Here is a 21960-nt window from a genome sequence, read left to right on the forward strand (position 1 = left end):
AGAAGGCATGTCCACTGAGCCCTGGGTGCATTTTATTGCTGCAAAGCTGAGGTGAAGATGACAGCTTATACTACTGAGGGAAATGGAAGTGCTGGCTGTTATGTCCTCCAGGAACCGATGCTGAGACTTAAACACCAAGTGGCTTTCTGGAGTAGACACTTAGCATGCCAGCCCAGGGGGCGAGGGGAGGAAGCTCTTTAGTAGGTGATCTCAAAAGAATAGAGAGGGCCAGGCAATGTTCACCTTTCATGCCGCAATATAGTGGATGGATGGGTGAGTAGATGGGTGAATGAATGAGTGGGTTGTGTGGATGGGTGGATGGATGATGTATAGATGGATGGGTGGATGAGTGGATGGATACAAGGAAGGAAGGAGGGAAAAAAGGATGGAAGGAAAGAAGGAAGGATGGATGGATGAGTAGATGGTAGATAGAAACAGGGTGAAAACTACAGGACTCTGGGTAGTTCTAAGGAAGTCTTTGCTCTGATAGTTTCTGAAGCCACATAACTGCTCATTCTGGGGTTAATCCCATCTTCTCTTGGGGGCTTTCAAGTGTTGGGGATTCTACAGGTTTTTAGTCTTGTTCTTGTAGTTTTACCCTAGAGACCCCATCTATTCATTGGCTCTACATCCAAAAAACATCTCTGCCCCACCTACTTTCCATTTGCTTCTTCGGAGCCCAGTGCAAGGGCTTCTATCTTCCCCGAGCCACCACAAAAGCCTCCCACACCACAATCCACCTTCCACACCGCCATCGTTCGGAACTTCAGACTGATTCAGTGGATGAAAGATAGATGTCAAATTCTTTGCCACTGCTCCAGGGAGAGGTGAAAACACTTCCTCTCTCTGGTTCTGGCTGCCCAGTGGCCTGTGTCAGCTGCCAGGACCTGTCCTCTCTCTGGTTCTGGCTGCCCAGTGGCCTGTGTCAGCTGCCAGGACCTGTCTTCTCTCTGGTTCTGGTGCCCAGTGGCCTGTGTCAGCTGCCAGGACCTGTCCTCTCTCTGGTTCTGGTGCCCAGTGGCCTGTATCAGCTGCCAGGATCTAGAGGCCTCTCTGTGTGACTTCCGGAAGTGGGCCATAAACAGCACTTATATAGATTTAAGCAGTTTCCAGGGCCCTGAGAAATCGATGAGAAGACACCTGACCCATTGATCCATCCCAGAGGAAAACAAGTAACAGGAACTGTAGAAGCAGCGAGAGTGATCATTGTTAAGAAAAATCCTTAGAACGCCTGATGTGTAAATTTGAAACATAAATTCCTGTCTCGACATTTCACGAGGCTTTTCATGGGGTCTGGGCAGGGGAGGGGGGAGTGCTAACTCAAAACCAGGCTCCTCTCATTCCTTCCACCCTTCTGCGCCGCAATCTTCCCTTTCTTATTAGAGGCCATGACACACACTCATCCCCCACGCCCTGACTCCACACTCCAGGGAAAGTCTAACTGTGGATGAGATCTTATTTTCTCAAAGTATTAAAGCAGTTAGTCGGATGGCTCTTGGGTGCCTGTGACATTTGTCTGCCCTATGGAATCCCTGGAAGTACCAGGGCCAAGCCTGTAATTGAAGCCATATGTCATCCAGGGCCGTGGGCACCCTCGTCCCTTCCCTCCCTTCAGGCCTAATTGCTCTTGGAAGCATGTAAGATGCGAAGGGACTGGCTACTCCTGTCCCTGTCAGTAGCTGGCAGATCTGTGGCCAGTTCCGGTTCTCACACCCGCTTCGCCTCCTGCCCCCAGCCTTCTTTCTCATAAGATGCACAAGGACCTACTGGATTGGCAGTGTTCTGTAGGTCAGCATCATTTTTATGAACCCGAAATTATATCAATCAATAATACACATGCCGCTAAGTCTGGCAGAATGCAAAGTTATGCCTCTTCCAAAACAACGCAATCTGCAGTGTAAGTTGCATACTGCGCAAGGGGCCTGGAGTGACAGTCATACGCACAGCTGCATGCGGTCAGCGGCAAGGTCACTCGTAGCCGAGCTGGGCTTTGCCCTGCCCAAACCATGTGTTTGTTGAGTTGCCAGAACACGGATGAACGTGATCCCCTAAAAAGATGCCCAAGCCAGGCACTGGTGGCTCATGCCTATAATCCTAGCTACTCAGGAGGCTGAGATCTGAGGACTGCAGTTTGAAGCCAGCCTAGTGACTCTCCAAGAAACTATGAAAGGAGTGGGAAGTGGCGCTGTGGCTCAGGTGGTGGAGCAGCATTAGCCTTGGGCAAAAATGCTCTAGGAGGGTGCCCAGGCCTGGGGTTCAAACCCTAGGGCCAGCACAAAGAAAAAGAAAAAGATGCACAAATGCGCACAGACACACCCATCCCAGAGGAATTACTAGTACCAAGCACTCACCTTTGCACACAGGGAGGACATCTGATCTCCCTCTACCCATAAAGGGAGGCCCTGGAAACACAGCCGAGTTTATCAATGAGCAAATCTGGATTTCCACCTTCTCTGATTGGAACCCTAGTGGGGGTTTGGTGGCTTCCTGTCCACCTTGAGATACTAAGTAAACTCATGTGCTGTGACAGGAAGCACCCCGCCCCCCAAGTCCTCAGAGCTCTCCACCCTGCGGGCCATCGCCCGCCCTGTGCATGGGAGGGTCTGCCCTCCGACCTCCCAGCCGGGCTCCATCCAGCCCCCCCCCCTAGTGAGAAGGAACAGGGACTCCTCTCGACAAAGTTCTCTCACAGACAGGAAATTTTACTAAGAAGTGGACTTGAGGTCTAGTCATGTTTTAAACAAAAGAAAAGAAATGGACTTGAGGAAGCTCAGGAAGAGAACCATTTTCTGGCTCAGGTAGCATCCAGTGAATGTCACCTGAAACCCTGGAGAAGGGAATCCCGGCTCACACCAACACCACAGCTCAGCCTGCTCTGTGGATGTAGCATGGGTGACAGGGCGGGGAACTGGTGTAGGATGAAACGCTATCTACCACCGAATAAATACCGTGAAACTCTCAACACTTGTGCCAACAGAGAGAAGCCAGACAATGAGAACTTTATAAAAGACTCCAAACAAGTCCAAGAAGGGAACCACTGGACAGAATAAAGACGCCCTGTCTCCAGGAAGCAGAGGACAGGAAGGAAGAGCGGAAGGGAGGGGAGGGGAGAGATACAGTCAGGACTGGAAACCAAAAGGAACTCACTCCCTTCCCCTGTGGCAGGAGCCCAGCCTAGACCCCCGCTCTTATTGGAGTTGGTCGGGTAGATAATCATTGGAAAACAAATGATGTGGAAGTCAAATTAGAGAAAGTGTAAAACCTGATATTCAAAAAGGAAATGTACTCTCTACCTGACTTATGTAACTGTAACCCCTCTGTACATCATCTTTATAACAACAATTTGAAAAGCAAAAAAAATTAAAGAAATAAATGAGAGCAATAATGAAAACATAAATCCTGAGTATTTCTTAAAAAAAAAAAAAAACAAACCTGACTGGAGTGGCGAGAAAGATCTTTGAAGTCCGTCCACTAAAAGTCATAGCACATGGCTTGCTCCTGCCAGGGTCTTGAACAATGACATTAGAGCACAGCGGACCCATCCATCCCCCGTGCCTGTGTCCAATTGCTGCACAGCTCACCCCTCACTGCGGCTGGTTATCAGCACACAAAGGCCAAACTAACTCAGGCTGTTTCATAGACAGAGCACCTTGAGGCCTTCTCCCAAGCCCAAATCGCTCCGTGGCTTCCTCTGCGAGCCTTCCCATTCTGTTCTGCTTCCCCGGCAAGCACAGGGGATCATGGAGGAGAAACGAAACTTCAACTCCACGCTTGCCGTTTCTTCTGAACGCATCAAACTACATATAAGAAAAAGGTGAAGGGGAAACCCCAAAGGAACAGGGACTTGGAAGTGATGGGGTCACGGGTGATTTTCCATTTCTTCCCCACTTTCCTGCATTATGATCAAGTCGTGGAGGTTCAGGTCTCGGGACTGTGGAGGGAAATGTGGGAGAACTGTAGTCCCTGGGGAAAGGAAACCGTCGATCATAAATGCTGCTGGAATCAGGGGTCCTGCGGAAAGAACAGGCTCTGGACTGAAGCATCACCACATGCAAAAGTCAATTTCTCATGCTATGCACATTTTTGTTTTTATGGTATGGGGCTTGAACTCAGGGCCCAGGTGCTCTCCTTCAGCTTTTTCACTCAAGGCTGATACTCCACTACTTGAGCCACAGCTTCAGTTCTGACTTTTTGGTGGTTAATTGGAGATAAGAATTTCATAGACTTTCCTGGGCTGGCTTCAAACTGTGATTCTCAGATCTCAGCCTCCTAAGGAGGTAGGATTACAGGTGTGAGCCATAGTTGCTGGAAAGCCACTTCTTAAATTTAAGAATCAAGTGTATGAAAACCCAAGCTTCAAACTGTCAGAAGTAAGGAGAAGGAAAGACACCGTGACCTAGATTGACAAGGACTTTTCATTAACTTAAGAGAAAAAGATTGATCATCTGATCCTGTTTAAACTCAGACCTTCTTTTGAGAAGTCCTCATGAAATGCAAATAGGGGCTATAAACTTCAAGAAGATCATCTGTGTATACAACCTCCTCCCCCAATTAAAAAGAATAAAACACAAACTTGTTAAACCCAGATACACGGCGTGCATGCGGATTGGAGGTGTGACAACACGTGAACAGGACGCTTTACAGAGGGAAAAGGTGCGTGGGGTGGAAGGAGACCCAGGCTGCCATCCTCTCTCCTCCGTTCTCAGAAATCAGCGCAGTGCTTTGATCTGCCCTGGCCTCCCTTCTGGGCTTATCTCCCCATTGGGTCTGGGGGCGTGGGGAGGAAAAGTCGGGTGCTATTATTTATTACACTCCAATCTTACCAAAACGGAACCGGGTTTGACTGGATGTGTTCGAGTGTGGGTGACAGGATCTGACTTAAGCTCTTTTGAAGTTCTGCCCGGCGGCCACAGAGCACACAGGGCAGGGACGGGGCTGGAAGCAGAAAGATCATTAGCCGCCCCTCACTGTCAGCCGGGGCAAGGATGAAGGTGGCCTGGTGACAGGAGCAGAGTCACGTCAGCCATCAGAGCCCGCAAGGGCTGGTTCTGTCCTGAGCAGAGGTGGCAGGAGAGGGAGGAGAAGGAGCTCAGCCCAGGCGGGGCTCATGAAATGATGGATGGATGGGAGAAATGCAACTTCATTAATTCAGCCCCGCATCTTGAGACTTGAGACCCCCACAGCATAGATGCTCCTGTGTCACACAGCGCTGTTCCGTCGATCATAGACGGTGTCCAGGACAGCGGTGGTATAGATTGTGATGGAGCCAGGAGATTTCTGTGATCAAGTGATGCCACCACACATTGCGCAGCTCGACGTGTTTGTGGTGAGACTGGTGTGGACTATTACACAGCCTTAAGAACAAATGAGCGTCCTGCACTGCGAGTCAGAAAACAAGCAGCTGTAATCATGTCTGTGACATTTTTAGAGTGCACTCCTCATATTTAATAAGGAGCAAGAAGGTGCAGGGAGAGGAAACACTTACTCTGGAAGGACAAAGTCAACCTGCGGCGGCCATCCCTGGTTTGTCCCCGACACAGCCCTGAAACCTGGCTTCTTTCCCTCCCCGGGTCCTCCGCTCCTCACTCATGAAGCATTTTATTCTCACAGGCCGCAGGGGCCCCAACCTCGGGTAAATCTGACATTTATGTCCGGATGGAGCGTCCGTAAAATGTCACCCTACCTCAGCCGACACAACAGCAACATCTAATTACCTCCTGTTTTAAGGGATGATAACAAATATGGGAGCGATCTCCTGGTGGCCTTTGCTCAGATGATGAAATTGAAAAGTCGGGATGAATTCACGGGGCGCGGAGGGCAGTCTAACCACCGGGGTGCCTGTCAACTTCGATGAGGCACCCCGGGGGGCTTCTTCGGATGACCCGGGCACCGGGGCTCACCTGCTGCCCCCGTGTGTGGTCCGCAGGCCACTGAGGTACAGCCAGCCATGGACCGTGTCTCGAGACGCCCTCACCTGGCCCTAAGCGGCGGGAGGGGGCCCTCCACTTGGTGAGCTGTCACTGCTGGAACCCCTTGGCCTGTGGATCCTGATTCCCCAGTCTTGTTCCCTGAAAGCTGTGACTCACCAGTTTTTAGCATCCTGTGCCTCAGTTGAATGCCTTTTAATAATCTTATCTGCTTGGTACTAAGTAGATGGTGGTCTGTGGGTTGCAGCCCACAGCTTGTGCACCCTAGGTACTCGGGAAAGATGAGAGGTGACAGTCTGGCTGAACGAGGCCACCTGTACCCCACGCGATCACAGGATACCACATGGCTCAGTTACCCCCACCCCACCCCAGATCTCTCCTCACTAGAAAAGGAGTGAACACCCAAGATGGTTGTAAAGACAAGTACAGGACAAAGCAGCGAGCGGCCGCTTAGAAGGAACCAAGGAATCCTTCTCCACCTGCCCAACCAAACCAGAAAGGCTCGGCAATCATCTCAGAGCTCCTGAGCCAACGAGCAGACAGAAAGACTCATATCCGAGGCTGACACAAGGGGTTTGGTGCTTGCTCTTTCCCGCTGTGATGGGGGCTGCACCTCAGGCTTTTCCCGAGGGCCAGACAGTGGAATCCGCTGAGGTGAGGTCAGACCCGAGGAGCAGTGGGGGTCCCAGGGCAGTGTGTGTGCTCACAGCGAGGAGAGGAACACGGGTACACCATGGACCAAAGGGAAGCCGGGAGACGGGGAGCTGCAAAGCAGCCACATCCACGGTGCCAACACGCCCCTCTTCCAAGTCCCAACCCTGGGAACAGGCAGTCAACATTCACCAGATCTTCTTCTTAGCACCTAAAGGATTCTGAGCAGAGGAAAACTCTTCCGGTCCAAGCCAGGTGATGAAGAGCCTGCCTGGGCTTTAGTAGTAGAAGCCCTTGGGGTCAACGCTGACTCCTCCACTTACGTGGCTGTGTGGCGCTGAGGATTGCACTTGGCCTCTCTGAGCCTCGATCTCCTTCGCCAAGAAAGGAGGATTTGCGATCTAAGGTCTTGACCGCCTTTCTGTTGGAAAGCAATTCGCAGGGCTCCTGACATGTTGAACAATCTCAACAGACTCTCACTGACGGAGGCAGCACGGCTGGCCTGAAGTCGCAGCACACAGCTGGTACGTGCCAGAGATGGCATCTCTCCTGCAGATCGCTGGACCCCGCTCAGGGCACAGGTCCGGAGCGTCAGCAGTGACACCCGGGGTGCGGTCCTCCCCTCCACACCCCCCGCTGAGAACGCACCTGTTCTTGTCCAGTTGCTACACGAGGCCCGAGCCCTGGCGTGGTGAGCACCCAGCAGCCCAGAGGTGCTCACATCCTGCAAATAAAGGCCCCGCTCACCACAGAACCGCACCCCGCAGCGCAGCCCCGTGTCTCAAGGCCCCTTTCCTGGGCCCTGGCCACACCTCATGATTTTTACACACTAGAAACCTGCATCTGCACAGGGGGGCTAGAGAGACTGCTGGGGACATGATGCCATTTTCAAGGATGCGGCCGCTGCGTGCGGCAGGGGTGCCAGCGGGGGGGAGGGAAGGAGCAGGAAGCTGCCATTTTGCTTCCCCAGGCAAGAGGGTTGCGGTGAGCCCAACAGAAGCATGCCAATGGCCACAGCTATCCAGGCAGGCGGTCTCTAGAAACTCTCGCACATTTGACCTCAATCCCTGCGTCAGCAACCCGGAACCTCTGTCCCGGAGGCGCAGCAGGCTACGCCCTGACTCTATTTCTCTTTCACCTTGCAACTTTGGGGAAAGTCAGTAAATATCTGATCTACTGTCAAGTGTGTTGAATGGGGGTCGTGCATGCTTCCTGTAGGGTCGCACCCAGACATGGGTGCCCAGAAAGAATGCAACAGACTGAAGCTCAGGATGTCGCAACTCAGCTTTCTGTACCAACGATGCAGAGTACAACAGTGAATTTCCTGTCACAAGATTGATACTCTGAAGCCAGGAGCTGGTGGCTTACACCAGTAATCCTACCTGATTGGGAGGTGGAGATGGGGAGAGAGTTCCGTGACAGCCCAGGCTGACACGTCCATGACTCCATGTCAATGGAGGGGTGCCAGGCCTGGCGCACAGCTGTCCTCCCAGATAGGACCTGAAGTGTAAAATAGGACTGCGGTCCAGGTGTGTGCCCAGACAGACAGGATGACTCTATCTCAAAAATAGCGAGTGCAGCTGGGCACCGGCAGCTCACATCTATAATCCTAGCTACTCTGGAGGCTGAGATCTGAGGACAGCAGTTCAAAGCCAGCCCAAGAAGGAAAGTCTCATCTCCAATTCACCACCACACTTGAGCTGTGACTCAAGTGGTAGAGTGCTAGCCTTGAGCAGAAAAGTTCAGGGACAGTGCTCAGGCCCTGAGTACAAACCCCAGGGTGGGCAAAAGGAAACAAATAAACAGTGCCGTTAGTCCTTAGCACCCATGTCCATCATGTGGATCGGGTAATATTTTCCTCTTTTTATTTTTCTCTAATTTCTCCCTACTTTAACCCTGTTATACTAAAATAAATCCTTGCTAAAACTGAAACGAGACAGTGCATGAAGGGGCTGACGGCATCTCTCAGTGGTAGTGTGCCTGTCTGATAAGCGCAACGTTGAAACATTAATACCAAAAAAAAATTAGACTGGTTCTCTAAAATGTCACACTGGGGGGTGACGAGGAGACCGCCAGTCCTGGTGCGGGCTCGCAGGGCGGCGCAGGGTGAGCACACTGCCGGGGACTCTCCTTTGCACATGGTTCTCCCTTGGTGCTTTCACAACTCTGACCTCTGCCGCTTTGCCCTTCACCCTCAAGGTCACGATGGAGACTGAGGTCCCGTCTCCCCGGCACACAGCAGCAGCTGTGTGGAGAGGGCAGGAGGGACGGCCGCGAGGACGGGGCGCCCAACTGGCAGGACTTGGACAATCAAAGAAATTTAGACTTTTTCCTGAAGGTGAGTCACTGAGGAGCCACACAGAAGGAAGAAAATGGTTTCTAGTTTTTTAATGGAATTGATCGAGATCGCCTGTGAGGCACTGCCGGCATGGACCCCCGCCTGGGCTAGATCGGGGTGACCTGACCCCCGAGGCGGGTCGCTCATCTCTTCCTTCCCACAGTGGCATGGACGCGGCCCTGGAGGAGCAGGACCCCCGCCTGGGCTAGATTGGGGTGACCTGACCCCCGAGGCGGGTCGCTCATCTCTTCCCTCCCACAGTGGCATGGACGCGGCCCTGGAGGAGCAGGACCCCCGCCTGGGCTAGATCGGGGTGACCTGACCCCCAGGCAGGTCGCTCATCTCTTCCCTCCCACAGTGGACGCCAGCTTCCTGTCACCGTGACTAACACCAGAGGTCATTTAAAGGAGAAGTGCGTCGTGCCTCTGTCTTCGAGGTTGGGTCCAGGGTCGTAGGAGGAGGACGTGGTGGCAGAGCTGTCGGGCTCGGGGCGGGCAGGAGCGGGCAGGGCGGGGGCTGACAGCCCGGTCGAGGGCACACCTCCTTCTCTCCACCCAGACCCCCCCTTGCTAAAGCTCCCTCCAACCTCCCAACAGTGCCATCGGCCGGGCACTATGCCTTGGTACGCGAGACTTTGGGAACTTTTACGACACCACACTGGGGTGATTGGTGAGTTCTTAATCCTGTCTTCTCCCAGAGATGCCTCCCTGGACCAGCAGCACTAGGAGTTGTCCTGGTGGGAATCTGAAGTCAGGAGGTGGCAGGCTGCAGGAGGTACTGGGTCCTGAGGTGCTAGGTGCGAGGGAGGTGCTGGGTCCTATGTTGCTGAGTCCTGAGGTACCGCATGCAGAATTCAGACTTCAAAGCCAGGGCTGGGCCTTCAAGCCCAACTAGTGAGGTGAATGCAAACAAGTGTATTTCTCCCCTAAAACCAAAGCCAGCGGGGAACCGCCTGCTGGCTGATAGAAGGTCACACACCAGAATAAGCAGGCCGTGTGTGTGGCCCAGGCTCCAGCACTGGCCCCCAGGCCGGTTCTCCAGCACAGCTCCGGCAGGTCCAGCCCATCCGTATTTGATAACGATCCATCCCACTCAGCTTCTAGACACATGGCAGAAACACATTTTGCGATTCCCTGTGATGGGTGGGACCAGAAGTGGGAAAGGCCAGCTGAGATGCTGAGGGCTGCTTCTGCCTCTGAGCCTCTGGGCAAGCTCAGACACAGCCAGCCTACACGTCTAGGTTGTCACAGTGAGCAGCCTGGACGTACTGCAGCAGGAACAGGAATCATACCATCATTGGCTTAAGCCATGGAAAAGCGGGGGCTGTTTGTTACTGCAGCATAACTTCAGTCCATCCTGACGGATACAGTAGCACCTATAACATAATGGCAACTCAAAAACATTTTCTTTCTGGCTAGTCCCCGGCATATGAAGTTTCTGCTTAACTATTCTGTTTTGGTTTTATCATGTAAAAACAACAGGTGTTCAGTGCACACCATACGTTACGTTCTGGAGATGATACCATGGTCTGAATTTGAAATTTGGATCTCTGTTCAGGCGGGTGGCACGCTGCATAGCCTACGCTTGCAGGGCAGCAGGAGTGAGCCACGGACCCCCAATCAGCCACAAGGTGGGTCACAAGGGAGAAAACCGACACCCTGCCATGTTCCAGGCTGCTGGCGCATTCATTGCAGTGTGTGTGTGTGTGTGCGTGTGTGTGTGTGTGTGTGTGTGCGTGTGTGTGTGTGGTACTGGAGGTTAAACTCAGGGCCTCCTGCTTCCTAAACAGGCACTCTACCACGTGAGCTACACCTCCAGCCCCTTTTTTATGTTGGCCATTTTTCAAAAGAGGGTCTTTCTTGCTTTATGTGTGGACCAGCCTGCACTGTAGTCCTCTTCCTACTGTGAGTCCCTGATCACCGGGATGACAGGAGTGTGCCACCGCACCCTGACGCTGGTTGAGATGCAGTCTTACAAACGTGTATGAGCTGGCCTCGAACTTGGGAGCCCTCACTCTCCACTTCTCAAGTAGCTAGGATGACAGCTGGAGTGCCTGTGCCTGGCTCCAAATGCATTTTCGACTCAGGAGCTTTTTCAACTGTCAGTGAGCTTATGGGGCTGCAACCTATCATAAGTTCAGAAGCATTGTATAGAAAAGGGATAAAGAAGAGGAGGAAAGAGGAAATGAAGACATGACACAAAGTGTCCAGAAGAGAGGACAAACGGCACGCGCCACCGGCTCCCTCCTGGGACCCCGTGGCAGGCCACCACACCTGGCTGCGTCCTCCTCTCCCCTCTCTCAGACCCAGCCCCGGCTTCTTTCTCCAGGCAGTCAACTCCCTGACGTTCTCCACCGGTGGGACATCCACAGGCCTGTTTTCCTCCTGGTCTGCTGCACCAGGCTGGGCTGAATCCAGGTTGTTTGGCAGGTGGCTCCCAGGCCTGGGGCGAATCGAGAGATGCGATTCTCAGGAAGCATGGGACGGGGGACCGAGGGGAGGAGGAGGGGTCAGGGGAGTCGCCAGGGAGGCCAGAAGGTTGTCGAGCGTCACGAGTGTAGTTGTGTCACCAGCATGACCACCGAGCACGGACCTTGAAGCATGGGCAGTGCCACCGCGATGTGATGACAACCTAAGGCTGTGTCCCCACAAAACTTCTAACAACGCCTGCAATGTGGCCCAGGAGCTGTAGATGGCTGAGTCCCTAAGACAGACCTTCTCAAAGCATCCAAATCAGCTCAGAACAGCTGGGTCATGTTGGCATGAAAATGGCCACGAGAACGGAACTGAGCTAGCTGGCGTGTGAACGGCCAGGTGAGGCAGGGGATCAAGAGAAACAAAGGGGAATGAGGCGCAGGTGCAGAAGGGCCCACAGAGGCAGAGATGAGGAAGCTGGTGGAGACAGTGTGCCAGTCCCTAAGCCCAACTCTGCAGGCTGCGGGGCGGGCTCCCTTGCTGTGACGCTGTCCCCATGGGCACAGAGCAGCCCCGGTAGACACGGACTCATCTCAGCACAGACAGATCTGGGTTACAATGCCTCATCACAAGTACCCGGCTCTCCATCTGCCACAGCCCATTCCAGGCCTCCAGCCACCGCTGCCTATGGTCATTACTGTTGTACGGAGAAGGGACAGGGCCATGATTAGCTCTAGATGTCGTGGCTGTGATCTCTCCTAGCCACACTGCCCATCATTGATTCAAGAAGGTGGTGGCTCAGTGAGCTGTGGGGAAAAGCAGGAGTAAACAAAATGGACTCCTGAATAGGAGAGTCCTGCCGATGGGCTCTCATGGAGGGAGACGGGAGCCGCCCCCAGCCCAGCTGCTGAGACCATACTTCTGTGGAATGAACCACAGGAGTCAAAGGCAGATTGCAATGATGTACAAGAAGTAACTTGGAGTTTTCAGCGGCCTGTAAGGGTTTATCTTGTTTATTTAAAATGGTATATCTTGTTGATGCACTTATTTACAAAATACATGCGTATATATTTATTTTTATATTTGTGCTGGTACTTCATCTTGAATTCAGGGTCTGGGCACTGTCCCTTAAGAGTTTTTTGTGTTTGTTTTTTTGCTGGTGTTCTACCACGTGAGCCACACCTCCAGTTCCAGCTTTTTGGTGGTTAACTGGAGACAAGAGCCCCATGGACTTTGCTGCCTGAGCTGGCTTCCAACCGTGATCCTCAGATCTCAGCCTTGTGAGTAGCTAGGATGACAGGCTAAGACCCACAGGCACCTGGCTCACCAGTTCATTTTGTGCTGGGCACCACGACAAGGGCAGGCATCTGACTACAGCCCATTCCCAGCTCTCACACAGTGACAGGTGTGAGAAGGAAAGAGACAAAGGCCCTCTACCCTGATCAGTGGTTCAATTCCACAAAGATTTTGGGTCCAATTCCCAACTGAAAGGTCCTGGCCCTGCATTCCATTGTAGCTTAGCTCCCAGCCTACCCACACCAGTACTGGGCACCAGGGCACATGACTCCTCACTCCCAGCACAATGCTGGTCTGGGGTGGTCAGGAAGCAGAGCAGCCAGGAAACAGGTGCAGCCATGTTGTCTGAGTTACTCTGTCAGTCCTGCAGACCTCCAAGGGGCCGCCCTGCTGTGGGCTCTGCTCACCACACCTCCCTGTTTCTAGGGCCATGTCTGAGTTCACCAACGCCCACTCTAGATTTGAGCTGCAAGGAGTCTGCTCCATATCCGTAAGTGCAAAGCACTTATCAAGCTCACTCTCTGGCAGAGCAGAGCAATGCAGCATGGAGAGTTTGCCAATATCTGAATGTAGGACTCCCCCATCTGTCATGGGGACCCCGGGCACCTGTGCCGCTACTCAAGGATGTGTGGGAAGCACTGGGCACCGTGGCTCTCACTCTCTCACCAAAAGCACTGCAGACTTGCACCCCTATAAAAACAGAGCCCCAGAGTCCAGCACTGGGGCTAGCTCCACAGATGATTTTAGGAGGCTCACACGTCACCTCGAAGACAAAATGGATGATCAATTTAGAAAGAGACTTGGAACCAGATTAGAATGTCGAGTTAAAAACAACAACAACAAAACAATGGGAAAGAAGGGCTAAAATGCAGATCCAAAACACAGCAAGAAATGGGGGTGGACAGAGACGCATCAGCCTGGCAGAGCCCTCAGGCCCCCTCATTCACCCAGAGCCCATCCTCCACCAGAGCCAGACGCCGCTCCCGTCTCACACGGGCCGCAGGAGAGGCAGCAGGATGTCTGACGCCTGCGGCTGCCCCCAGAGACCCCAATGGAAGCCTGCCCGCCCGCCAGTCTTGTTCCCTGCTCAGTATGGTCTAGCTTGAAGCTGTCTTCCAACGTGCGTATGTGGGGGGGCGGGGGTGTAGGAGGGATAACCGCACTGTCAGCTTTCTGATACTGTATGAAATGCTAGAGGCCATCAGCTTACAAAGAGGAAAGGTTCCTGGGAGGTTGCAGGCCAAGACCAGTTGGTCTTGTTGCTTTCAAGCCTGTGGTGGCATGGTGTATCATGCGGGGAGGTCACACAGAGTAAAACCCCCAGGGAGGAAGTAAAAGTGAGGAGAGGAAGTGCCAGGACTGGGGCCCACGTCCCCTCCGAGGGCACAGCCCAAGACCCAGACGCACTCATTAAGGCCATTCTTCCTCTAGGAGGAAGGGGCGGGGCCTCCCCAGGGACCTGGCCTCCAACACGTGGGCCTCTGGGAGACATTACAAACTATGATGATGAAACGGCCAGACATAATTTTCATGATCAGAAAGAAGGAAGAATTCAGGCCAGACACCGGTGATCACGCTTGTAATCCTAGCTACTGAGGAGGCTGAGATCTGAAGATTGTGGTTTGGAGCCAGCCTGGGCAGGAAAGTCTGTGAGACTCCAATTAACCCAAAAAGCCAGAAGTAGAGCTGTGACTGAAGTGGTAGAGCACAAAAGCTCAGGGACAGCACCCAAGAACTGAGTCAAACCTCAGGACCAGCCCCTCACCCCCCCAAAAAAGAAAAGTAAATAAGAAGAAAGGAGGAAATGTTCCAGTGTGGTAGAAAAATGATGTTTTGTTTTTTTTTAATTTCTTGTTTTCTGTTTTTTCTTCAAAGCACTAAAACTCCAAAAAGGCTGCTACTAGGCTGTACACTAGGACTTATGCTTGTAATTCTGGGGGCAGAGATCAGGAAGACTGTAATTCATGGCCAGCCCAGGTTAAAAAAGTAATTCCCACTGGGCGCTGGTGGCTCATGTCTGTCATCCTAGCTACTCAGGAGGCTGAGATCTGAGGATCATGGTTCAAAGCCAGCCTGGGCGGGAAAGTCTGTGACACTCTTATCTCCAATAAACCACCAGAAAACCAGAAGTAGTGCTGTGGCTCAAGTGGTAGAGCGCTCACCTTGAGCTGAAGAGCTGAGGGACAGCACCCAGGCCCAGAGTTCAAGCCCCATGACCGAGTGATTCTCCGCCTCAATCCAAATTGAGGTATGGAGTAGTGGGTATGGAGTGTGCCAGCCTGTGATCCCTGCTCTGTGACAGGCCAGAGCTCAGATGAGACGCTCACACAAAAAGGAATGGGGGTGGCTCTGCAGTAGAGAGCCCAACCTAGCAAGCATAAGGCCCTGAGCTTAAACACTAATACCACAGGGTAGAATTGGACAAGGCCTTACAGAAGAGCAGTAGGACAGGGTTTTATGGCACAGGGGGGTAAGAATGGCAGGAAACCCTAGAGAATGAACAGAGCACGCAAGGACACGGGTGAGGCAGCACCCACCGGGGGCGGAGGGCGCGAGGAGAGCTGCTGTTTGCCGAATGCGATGCGAGGCGGGCTGATTTAATAATGTTTTAAAGCTCAGGCAAATTGGAAAACCAAAGAGAAGTGAAAAGAAAATTCAATTTGAAGAGGTAAAAAGAAATCTTATTAAAATCGGCTCCACTAATTTGGAGCATCCAGTAATTCAGAGAGGTAAGCGGAAGCATTTGCAGGGTGGTTTCACCACGTTAGTGAGATGGGAGCCGTCATTTCCACACCGCAGACGGTGCCAGGAGGTTTGCAGCCGCTCCACAGTGCACGGTCACGTAGCAACAAATAAATGCTAACGACGAGCCCTTAATATATTCATTAACGCAGGTCCCGCAGGCACCTCTTCCATCTACACCTTATTAGACTTTCTACTGCCTGCACCATGTTGCTGGGTGCAGACCTGGTCACTTGGGTTGTTTCTGTGTAAAAAAGCCAGCTTGCAGCCTTAATTAAAACCACGCTCATTTCATTAGATGGGCCTGGGATGGAGAAGGGCAGCCCACACCACTTGTCTGCTTGGTGACATCCTGAAAAGGACACTGGGAAGCCAGGCTCCCCGGGGACTGACATCAGGACACAAACCCTGTGCTGGTTTGGGGCTCATCAGAAATCTCATTACTCCCCCAGCAGACTTGGCAGGGGCGGTACAGACAAGGTGAAAACTGCCAGAGAGGTGTGGCCTGCTTTTGCCTGGACCTCTCACAAAGCACATGGTGAGGAAGGAAAGGCAGCACAAGCCAGATGCTGGGATCTGCCCCTGACTCCCAAGATGACCAGAGCTAGCTCCGTGAGGACCAAGGACGTGGTACGAAATGCCAGGCTCCCGCACGGGGGTGCACACCGCTCCCTCTTTCTGCTGCTTCCTCCCCAAATCCTGCCTCTTTGAGATGGTGTATGATGTTCCTATCCGCACAGTGTGTTCCCTGTGCAGAGACGCACCGAGGGTCTCCCCTGTCTCTAGCTGCAGGCAGTTTCTGTCTCTGCTCCTTCTGTCCGTTCCTTGTGAGCTTCTCAGGCTACTGCATCTCAAGCCATGAGTCCGGGGCAAACACGCAACTTGGTGTAACTGGTGTCCAACTGTGATAAATAATACTGCGTCAGGTCCCAGACGCACAGTGACGAACAAGGTAAACAGGACCTGGCTTCAAGGAGCTGGTGTTCGTTCTGGTCCCGGGGAGCATGGCCTTCGCTCCTGGACAGAGGTGCCAGCCACAGGCAGCTCTGAGCACCAGGTGCGCGATGCAGGAGCCCTGGCGAGCGTTCAGTTTGACCTATCCACCATCTCGCTGACGCATTGAGCTTTGGCAGTAAACATCCTGAGAACGCTCTCACACATTCATCGGGAGCAGTGGCCCACCTGTCACCACCTTTCGAGTTATTTCTCCTCTTTTCACACATGACATAGAATCGTGGCCACACCTGAGAAGTGTCCAGGGACTTGTGAGCAGCAGCATTGTGCAGGGGCTGCGAAGAGGGGGGCAGAGTGTCAACCTGGCTGTGATACCAGGCCCGGCCAGAGGGGGGAGCCGCAGAGAACACCCCGGTCTGCAGGCTGAGGGTGAGGGGTCAGTATTGGGACTCGGGGGGGTGAGGGGTAGGGAATGATGGGAGATGCTGGGCTTTGTCATCAGGCAGGTGGGTTACAACACCAAATCCTCAACATTGTGACCTGAGCATGCTCAGTCTTGTCTACCCAGGTGAGCTGGGCATGCTCACCAGATTCCCTTTCCTCACACCTGTGCCGGGAAGGCCCTGGTCACTGGAGAGGGTTGTGAGGTGAGGGAGGGGTGAGGCCCTGTCTCATGGGGACAAGTTATATCCTCAGACATGACCTCAACCTGCGCCTGAGAATCGATGGGTCAAGTGTCAGAAATTGTGCGCGCTGACTGACTCCTGTCTTTGGACTGAAATCCACCTGGATGGCAACAGTTCGTGGGTGGAGATGGTGAACATGACAAGCCATCCTCCACCTCTGCAGGGCTGGAGCTCCTTCGCATGAGCCAGCCCACCGTGGATTCTCATCCCCAGGCTGCGCTTGTGAGCCCTGGGACCTTGTCCCCAGCTTCTCCAACTGTCGCCAAGAAGCAGCATCTGCCTCCTGGGACAGTCCTGAGGACTGATAATCAATAATCCCATGGAGGCCTTCTGGCTACAGAAAGCACGCAGGAGAGCATGAGCAGCGGGGCATGGCACAGAAGGCATCACGCTAGGGCAGTGGGCAGGGAGGCAGGGAATCCCAAATGCAGCCCGTGGGTCTGGGAAGTCGGTGGGCAAGGCCCATGCCTCCTCCGATGTAGGGAATTTCACAGTGAACCCGGCAGAAGAGACAGACGGAAGAGCAGGGACGAGGGCCGGGAGAGTGAGGACAGGCGGCCTTATCAAGGTAAGTCTGCCAAGATGGCAGCCAGGGCTGGTTCAGCACTCACTGCGGAACTGCCGGCCCCAGCTCTCCAGCCCCAGCTCTCCAGCCCCAGCCTTGGGAACACACAGTGCCTCATCAAACGGCCCTTGCACGCTCAACGTCAGGGAACATCCTGTAACACCCTCGACCCAGGCTCCCAGGCCCCTGCCCTCTGCAACATGCCATCCTCCAGGCCCCTACAGAGAGGACTAGAAGTCTGGCACCTTTGAAGCAGAAGCTGAAGCCCCCAGTGATGCTGCCCGCAGGGGAAGAGTCCAAGAAGAGGAAAGTGTGCCAGAGGAGACAGCAGCACCTTTTCCTTGACCGCCAGAGGTTACCAGGGTGACGAGAGCCCCCCCCCCCGCCCCGAGGCACTGGAGATGGGAGATGTCACTAGTTGGAATTGGGAAAACCCCAGTATTCTCCCCGTGTGTCAGGGATGTCCCCTTAACCCCAAGTGCAAAGCTGGTGTCTGGAATCTCACTACTTTATAAGAGGAGATCATTATGGAGATGGAGGAAAGGCAGTAGAGCGCAATGGATGGTTGTCAGTGGGCCACTGTCAGCTGCGTGAGATGGGGTGGCCGTCTTGCCTGCTGTCCTCTCCTCACCGCCCAGCACAGTGCCTGGCCCATCACAGGTGTGCGACAGCACCGAATGAACTGAGTTACGGCTGCCACCGTGACCAAGGCGTGTTCGCCTCCCTGAGCTGCTTCTGCTAATGGAGGAAGCAGGTGAACACAGTAGAGCCGATCTGTACTGTAACGGAGCCAGAAGCAGGCACTACTGGGTGGGAGAGGAAGTCCCGAGGAGGCTCCAAGGAAGAGGCTCCAGGAGGCCATACCTCTGAATCCAAGAGGGCAGAAGCCATCCTGGTTCTCATCACCTCTAAATTCTTGGAAGGATACACAGCATCTGACAGCCACTGAAGTCCAATCAACACCCGCTCTGCGGTGGATGGATGCATGTGGGGGGGAGTGTGTTCTCACAGAGGTCCAGGCATAGGTGAGGGCCTGGAGAGGTGAGGACAGCAGGACTTACCACAGATAACAACGAATCATTCGGTATGGCAACACACTGTACCAAGATGGCGGCAGGGATAGGTGTCAGGAGATGGGTGGGTGGAATGTCAGAGGGGAGCCTTGTCCCCTAGAAGCCTTGTCCCTAGAGGTAGCAGGCTCAGCTTTGACATTTGATCCAACTGGAGCACACGGGGACGGACGGCTGCGGCCGAACGTTGAGGTGCTCGTTACCTCAATGGAAACAAGCTGTGGCACCTGGCGGTGGCTGTAGAAGGGCTATAGATCCTTTGCCACGGTCCCGCCGGGGCCTCTGCCTCCGTTCACCCCCAGCCGCTCCCCCGGCACCCCTGCTTCAGACACAGCACCCCTGCTTCAGACACAGCACTTATGCCTTTACTTAATTCCATTTTTTTTTGTCAATCGTGGGGCTTGAACTCTGGGCCTGGGCACTGTCCCTGAACTCTTCAAGGCTAGCACTCTACCATTTGATCCACAGAGCCACTTCCAGTTTTCTGGTGGTTCATTGGAGATGAGTCTCATGGACTTTCCTCCCCAGGCTGACTTTGAACCACAATCCTCAGATCTCAGCCTCCTGAGGAGCTAGGATGACAGGCGTGAGCCACCGGCACCTGGCCTACTTTATACCATTTTGCTTCAAGCAAAGGGTCTTAGAGTAGCCCATAGACACCCATGTATCAGTTTCTTCCATCACCACTCAAAGAAGGTTCTAGAAACATACGATTGCTTTGAGAAATACTTACACTGGCTTCAGGTGTCGCTGTCACCCTATCTGGCCAGGTACTCACTCTTATACTTGTTTTGACAGCAGATGGCAGTGGATGTCTCTCTCACACAATTTAAAACAAAACGTTTCATGAAACAGCCTGAGGTAAGTGGGAAAGAATTCTGAACAGCCCCAAAACACGAACAAGTTCTCCACCCCCAACACTCAGTCAGACTCAGAGTCTGGTACTAAAACTGAAGTCAGTGGGAGCGCACGTGTGAGTGGATTTAATGCCCCCAAATAGAGACAAGAAGTGACTGGAGCCCACGGTACCCAGCCAGCCAGAGCCAGCCTCAAAGGTCAAACGCGAGTGCCCCATTAACCACGGAGACCCTTCATGGGGCGGGACCCAGAAGGTCCCCCAGCGTCGGACTGGAGCCTGGCACTGTGATGTCACAGACACTGGGAACAAATGAGCCTGCCCCCAAGGTGGCTGCTCAGGCTGCCACACAAACACCACCGCCCCACAGAGGTGAGCTGCAGCTCACAAGCCCACACTGGCGTTCCCAGGCCAGGGAGCCAGCACGGCCCAGCTCTGGTGAGAACATGCTTCCTCTATTTCTAGGCTGCAGACAACTTTCTTACTGCATTCTCTATCTAATCTCCCTCCTTCCCTCCCTCCCTTCTTTCCCCCCTTCTCCCCTCCCGTTCTTCTTTCCTGCCTCCCTCCCTCCTTTCTTCCTTCTTTCCCCTACCTCTTCCACTCTCCTCCTCCTCCTTTTCCCTCTTCTTCAGAGACCACAGGGCCTTCCTTTGGGGCCTCCCCATGACTCCCTCAGCGGTAACTGGTTCCTAAACCTCATCATGGAAAGTGGGTGCTTGGGCATATAACCGTGAGTGGGCACATGCTTTGCCACCTTTCTGTTGGCAAGCGGTGGGACTGGAGCCCAGGAGGTCAGACTCCAAGCAGAGAATCAAGATGCCTCTCTCCCCTCCCCTGCACTCTTCTCTCCCACTGCCCCTTAGCAGGGCTTGCTGAAGACAGGGCTCTGCCCTCATTCTCTGAAGTATGATTTTTTCCCCTTTCCCCTTTGCTGTGGTTGTCTTAGTCTCAAGAGAGCAGAACAGCTCCGTGTGAGAACAGGTGAGAATATTACACTTGACACTCGACTGGGGTTATCTCAGGCTGTGGAGCGCAGCCATGCATTCCTCAGGAGCCAGACCGTCAGGAGAACTGATCGATGTGACCTTTGCCTGGGCCGGTTACGATGGAACGTGTCACCAGGGAAGAAGAATGAGAAGGTGGAGAGTCACGCGCTCCACGGCTGCAATCACTCACTCTGTGTGACATGCAGGAAGCTGAGAGAAACAACGCAAGCGGATGGTGTTCCTGTGAACCAAGCAGGGGCTTCTACCCTGAGCAGCTGTCAAACAGGGGTGAGGGAGGCAGCAGAGAGAAACCGGGGAGGGGTGTATGAGGATGTTATGAAGTCAGATAACTTCAAATCCCAGGTTCAAGTCCCACCTCTTCTACTTAAGAGTGTCATGACTTGGTTGCCCATCTGTGAAATGAATAGAGTAATAGATAAGTCCATTAAGAGGAAAGAAATTACACAAGAGACCTATCAATACCAGGTACATGTGAACAGCCACCTCCCGGGAAGAGACTGAGGACAGCAGGGCGGGGCGGGCTGGCCTGAGCTTGGATCAGCTCAGGTGGAGCAGGCAGGTAAGGAGCTGCTTACAGCACAGTTCTGCCCCTGAGAAGGAGACAAGGCTCCTGCCCAGGACAGAGTGGATGGCAAGTGAGAAAATCAACTGTTATCTACTCATCCATTTCTCTAGTTCCTTGTATATATTATATATTTATCATCCATCTATCACATATATTCATACACAACATATATACACATGTATGTACATGTGTGTACATACTCTTTCAGTAAGCAGTATTATCCTTTACATAAAACACAGTTTCATATCTTTCCATTAATTCTCAAAACTCACCAGCATAGAGTTACTATGTACATTAACAAGGAGGAAACTGAGGCCCAGTGACCCTAAAAGCAAGCCATAGGTTTGCTCCTTTCTGGCATATAATGGCAATGCAGTGTCATTAAAAGCAATATTTGCGAAGACTCATCTGCTTTAGCCAGCACTCTGTGTGAGACACAGGCACTGGTCACAAACCTGCACAGGTGTCCTAGAACCCAACTCTCCATGTCCTCATGGACATGCTGCACAACACTATCCCCTGGAAAGATGTGGCTCAGGGCTGGCCCTTTTGGCAGAACCCCAACTGGCAAATGACCAGAGACCCAGGCCTAAGGAACCCAGATGACGGGTGAGCCGTAGATGGCTCCATGTGTTTGCACCCAGAAGAGCATCACCTGCTCGAAAACAGCCTGCAAAGACTTGCTGTGGGGAGACAGCGCGCCACCAGACTACTCATTTGAAAGGGTTAAGTGCAAAATGGCTATGCATGTACTTTATACCCATGACATACACAATCACATCACTGACACAAAAATTCAAGAAAAAAGTGGATGAAGACTTGAATAGCCATGGTGGGATTGGGGATAACTGTTGCTTTTTTAAAAGGTACTTTACTTGCTGTCTTT

General features: G+C 53.0%; 1 protein-coding gene across 2 annotated transcripts in view; it reads right to left on the reverse strand.

Moving 5' to 3' along the window:
* Positions 1 to 21960, reverse strand: part of Stk32b (serine/threonine kinase 32B) — a 154479-nt gene that overhangs the window by 112354 nt on the left and 20165 nt on the right. The gene's annotated exons all lie outside the window — the stretch shown is intronic.

The sequence above is a fragment of the Dipodomys ordii genome, unplaced genomic scaffold, assembly GCF_000151885.1.
Source record: "Dipodomys ordii isolate 6190 unplaced genomic scaffold, Dord_2.0 Scaffold71, whole genome shotgun sequence".
Lineage (NCBI taxonomy): Eukaryota > Metazoa > Chordata > Mammalia > Rodentia > Heteromyidae > Dipodomys > Dipodomys ordii.